This window comes from Lagopus leucura, unplaced genomic scaffold, assembly GCF_019238085.1.
Source record: "Lagopus leucura isolate 7727_CA_CO unplaced genomic scaffold, USGS_WTPT01 34799-0_obj-0_obj, whole genome shotgun sequence".
Lineage (NCBI taxonomy): Eukaryota > Metazoa > Chordata > Aves > Galliformes > Phasianidae > Lagopus > Lagopus leucura.
In genome coordinates, this window is record NW_024965432.1 from 11890 (window position 1) to 17135 (window position 5246).

Consider the following 5246-nt stretch of genomic DNA (forward strand, 5'->3'; position numbering starts at 1 on the left):
TAGGTGACACGTTTCTCACTGGAGAGCCACAAGCTGTCCCCACTAGTTTGGCAAACAGCGCTCGCTCCGATCACACCAGTGATCTCAACTCTGCCATCCAGGCTGCACACACAGCTTTTCATCACCTTGCTGTATCAGTACTGAAATTTGTGCTCCCCTCTCTATTAGAAATTTTACTGAATGCTTTTGAGGACAGACTTCAATCAAAATACGCATGCCATTGTTGCTCATCCTTTGATCAAACTCCCCTTGCCAGACAGGCAGATCCAATCACCTGCTTGTAATTAGTCTTTTTTTTTGTTGTTGTTTACAGTCTGAAGAAGTGATTGAGCACCTGGTGAGGGGTGTGGCCAGCCCTGCCAGCACAGGTGGAAGCAATTTACCTGTGGGACCGGATAGGGCTGAGCTTGGCTCCACCCCTCCCTGCCCATATTTAAGGGCTGGGAACAGCAAGGGTAGCATTCTGCTTGGGAACTGCCTCCTTGGGAGTGTTGGGAGTGAGTTCTGCTCTTTGGAATGGGGTGAGTGATTGATGCTTTATTGCAGGGCTCTGGTCTTTCTGTTTTTGGGGATCCTGACTGCTTTTAAGGGCTGAAAGCTGTAAGGGCAGCATCTCTGCATGGAGACTGCTTCCTTTGGGGTGTGGGCTGAGTGTTTGTTTTTGGAATGGGGTCAGTGATTTCTTTTTTTATTGCTGGATTGTAATTTCTTTTTCTGGGGGGCTCCTGACCACTTTTAAGGTCTGTCAGCAGAAAGAGCAGCAACTGCACCTGGAGGCTGGTTCCTTTAGAGTGTGGGGTGAACCCTTGAAACAGGGTGAGTGATTCTTTATTCCAGAGTTGCAATATCTTGTTTTTGGGAGGATCCTGACCCCACTTAAGGGCTGGCAGCCTTTAAGGTGGTATCCATCTTTAGAGACTGTCTCCTTGGGAGTGTGGGGTGAGGTCTGGTCCTTGAGAAAGGGTGAGTGATTCCTTCTCATTTTAGGGCTGTGACCTTTCCCTTTTGGTTTTTGGGGCATCCTGACCACATTTAAGTGCTGACAGATGTAAGGGTAATGTTGATCTTTGGAGACTGTCTCCTGTGGAGCAGGGGTGAGTTTTGGCCTTTGAGAAGGGTGTAAATGGTTTCTTCTTCATTTCAGGGCTGCAATCTCCCCTTTTTTATTTTTTTCCTGATAATTTTTTTCCTGATAATTTTTTTCCTGATAATTTTTTTCCTGATAATTTTTTTCCTGATAATTTTTTTCCTGATAATTTTTTTCCTGATAATTTTTTAGTATCCTGACCACTTTTAAGGGGTGGAAGCCATAAGGGCAGCATCTGTACCTGGAGACTACTTCCTTGGTAGTGTGGGCTGAGTGTTCATCTTTAGAATGGGGTAACTTATTCTTTCTTTATTTCAGGGCTGTTATGCACTGCTTCTAACCATGCAGAGTTGTTTAAGGGTATTCTGTGCACCCTAGGTGTAATAAATCTTCATCTTTATAGAAAGCCAAGGATTGTCCTCTTCTGGACTGCTGTACTCAGCCTCACCCCAGATATCTCCATCCTAATTGTCTGGAGATGCTGTTAGTTTCCTAATCTGTATGACACCCAAAACACAATTCCTCTTTCTCCCACCCCCTGACCCGCATTCAATAGCTCTGCAGCTCTGGTTCCCAACAGCGTGATGAAGTGAAGCCCCTGGTCTGCTGAATACTGCGACTGGCCCAGAGAGGCTCTGTGATAGATGTGGATTATCCCAGCTGGAGTACCTGGTACCATTGGTGGTGATCTCGTCCAACTGCCACACAACGAATAGGAACATCCACAGCCAGATCAGATTGCCCAGAGGCTGACCCAGCCTCACCTTGGAAGGGACAGGGCATCCATCACATGTCTGGGTAACCTGTTTCACTGTGTCACCACCCTCACTGTGCAAGATTTTCTTTATATCTAGGCTAAATCTTTCCTTGTTCTTCCCTTCAAGTATTGAAAGGCTGTTACCAGATCACCTCGGAGCCTTCACTTCTCCAGGCTGAGCAGCTCCAGCTCTCTCTCTCTTTATAGGAAAGGCATTCCATCCCTCGGTTCATATCTGTGGCTGTTCTCTGGATGTGCTCCAACAGCTCCACATCTGTACTGCACTGCGGACATCCACATCCAGACACAGCACCTCCAGGTGAGGTCTCACAGTGCAGAACAGAGGGGCAGGACCGCCTCCCTTCGCCTACTGACCACACATCTTTGGATGGAGCCCAGCATACAGTTGGCTTTCTGGGCCAGGAAGGTACATTGCTGAGTGCCCACTACTCAGCCCGCTGAGGTCCCACTGGATGGCATCCCGTCCCTCTGGTGTGTCACTGCACCCCACAGCTTGGTGTCATTAGGGTGCACTTGACCCCACTGTCAATGTCACTGATGAAGGGACAATTCCAGATGTTTGTACAAACTCAGCAAAGAACACCTTGAGAGCAGCCCCACAGAGAAGGATTTGCAGATCCCGGTGGGTGAGAAGCTGGACATGAGCCAGCAGAGTGCGCTTGGAGCCTGGAAGGCCAACTGTGTTCTGGGCTGCATTAAAAGAGGAGCGGCCAGCAGGGAGAGGGAGGTGATCATCCCCATCTACTCGGCTCTTGTGAGGCTTCATCTGCAGTGCTGCATCCAGGCCTGGGGCCCCCAGCACAGGAAGGATGTGGAGCTCATGGAGCGGGTCCAGAGGAGGCACTGCGATGATCAGATGGTTGGAGCAGCTCTCCTACAAGGAAAGGTTGAGGGAAGTGGGCTTGTTCAGCCTGGAGAAGAGAAGGCTTGGGGGAGAACTCATTGCAGCTTTCCAGTACTTGAAGGGAGTGTATAAGCAGGAAGGGAAATGGGTGTTTATGAGGGTGGATCGTGATAGGACAAGGGGAAATGGTTTTAAACTGAGACGGGAGGTTTAGGTTGGTTATTTGGAGGAAGCTTTTCATACAGAGGGTGGTGACACACTGGAACATGCTTCAGAGTCACTTCCAGGAGGATCTGCTCCATGATTTTTCCCAGCACGGAGGTGAGACTGACATGTTGGTATTTCCCAGGGTCATCCTTTCTATCTGTAATAACAGCTGTGCTGTCGCCTTTTTTCTGCTCATCAGGGACTTCACCTGACTGCCTCAACTTCTCAAATACCATTGACAGTGGCTCAGTGACTGCAGCACTGAATTCCCTTAGAAGTCTGGGACTCGTCTCGTCAGCACCCAAAGACTCCTGGATGTTCAGGTCCTCAGGTGGTCCAGGACCTGATTTCCCATCACAGTGTGGGATTGGAGGGGGGGGGGGGGGGGCGGCGGCGGCATTGCTTCCTCAATCCCCACCTACCAAACCAAAGGTGAGGGCAGTGTATAGTGAGCAGTTATTAGAGAAGATGGAAGCAAAAATATTGTTGGGTACCTGAGCCTTCTCCTTGTCTGTTGTTCTCAGCTTCAGTGCTGCTGGTAAGCAGCATCGTGCACAGAGTGCAGCCATGTTGCTCTGAGAAAGGAGCACTGCAGCGCACGTCTGAAAGGAACACTGCCCTACATCTGCAGTGCCTTCATTACTGCATTGTGTCCAACAGGTGGCAGCGAGTTGCGGTGCTCCCGAGTGCCATAACAACTGCATGGAGAGGTGTGGGTCTTCACGGCAACAGCAAGGAACCAGAATCTGCATTTCCTGGAATGCCACGGGACCCCACTTTGCTGACTGGTAATTGTCTGCCCAGCAGGTAAGGGCAATGCTCACCCACCAGTGTTTACCCACTCCATAGCGTGGCACAGCACGGTGCTCCCAGAGCTCTTAATTGCACTTGCCTGTCCTTTTCTTTCTGTGTTCTCCTTGTCTCTGGCCTTTCACTGCTGTGTTTTCCTTCCCTTTGCCATTGGTGTTCCCTACTGCATTCTCTTGCCCTCCTGTTTTTGCGTTCCATGCCACGTTCATTTGGCCATTGCCCTTGGCTTTCTTTGCCATATTCACTTTGGCATTCAGTTTTGGCGTTCCCTGCTGCTCTCTCTTGCCCTCCTGTTTTGGCGTTTCTTGCTGTGTTCTCTTGGCCATCATCCTTGGCATTTCCTTCCATGTTCTCTTGGCTCTTGGCCTTGTCTGGGCATTCCCTTGCCCTCCTGTTACTGTGTCCTGTGCCACATCCTCTTGGCCATTGCCCTTGGCTTTCTGTAGCCACATTCTCTTCAGTATTTATTTTTGGCGTTCCCGGCAGCGTTCTGTCGCCCTCCTGTTTTGGCATTTCCTGCCACGTTGTCTTGGCCCTTGCCTGGGCATTCCCTGCAGCATTCTCTTTGACCTCCTGTCTTGGCGTTCCAGCTGCATTCTGCATTGGCCTTCTTTGACGCGTTCTCTTTGGCCTCCTATTTTGGCACTTCCTGCCATGTTTTCTTAGCCCTTGCCTGGGCATTCCATGTCGTGTTCCGTCGGCCTTTTGTTTTGGCATTTTGTGCTTGCGTTCTCTTGGCCTATGCCCTTGGCCTTTGCTTCTGTGTTCTCTTTGGCTGTATATTTTGGCCTTTCCTGTTGCGTTCTCCTTGCCCTCACCTTGGCTTTCCATTGGGTGCTCTCTTTGCTTTTGCCCTTGCCTTAGCTTGGCTGTTTGCTTTGCATTTACCTTTGCCTGCCCTGGGAGTTCTGCTTGCCTTTGCCTGCCCTGGGAGTTCTGCTTGCCTTTGGCACTTTGGGATCCCACTAACACTGAGAGGCAGCGTTAATGTTAACCTTGACCTGAACCCATAGCTGGATGGGAGTTCCAACGATAATTACGTTAACCTGCAGTGTACCTGTGAACCAAACCCTTAACCCAGTATTAAAAATGTCTCTTACTCTAAGTGCTGCCGTAAAAATAATGCCCCACGTTTTCTGTCAAAGTAATCTTAATTGTAATTGTAGAGCAGAATACTGATGTTAGACTAACTGTAACTTCAAACCTATCAATAGCATTAATCATACCCTTAAGGTTAATTATAATTATAACTAATTATAACCCTTGCGTCATCATTACAGCAATGTGCTCAGGGTGCAGCCCTACATATGCGGGGCAGTGCCTTCATTACTGTATTGTGTCCAACAGGTGGCTGCAGAGCTGCAGTGCTCCTGAGAGCTCTAAGGACAGCATGGAGATGCGTGGGTCTTCACGGCAGCAGCAAGGAACCAGAATCTGCATTTCCTGGAATGCCGCGGGACCCCACTTTGCTGGCTGGTAATTGTCTGCCCAGCAGGTAAGGGCAATGCTCACCCACCAGT

General features: G+C 49.5%; 1 long non-coding RNA gene across 3 annotated transcripts; it reads left to right on the plus strand.

Moving 5' to 3' along the window:
• Positions 1-470: 470 nt before the first annotated feature.
• On the plus strand, positions 471-5192 carry LOC122192112. Of its 3 annotated transcripts, none has more exons than XR_006182546.1 (5): positions 471-521; positions 741-816; positions 3116-3247; positions 3577-3723; positions 5074-5192. It is a non-coding gene; the product is annotated as an uncharacterized LOC122192112 (long non-coding RNA). The 3 variants fall into 3 exon arrangements; XR_006182544.1 differs by lacking the exons at positions 471-521; positions 741-816 and adding exons at positions 1019-1094; positions 1668-1885; XR_006182545.1 differs by lacking the exons at positions 471-521; positions 741-816 and adding exons at positions 1019-1094; positions 1668-1885 and having other exon boundaries at positions 3116-3239.
• Positions 5193-5246: the final 54 nt, after the last annotated feature.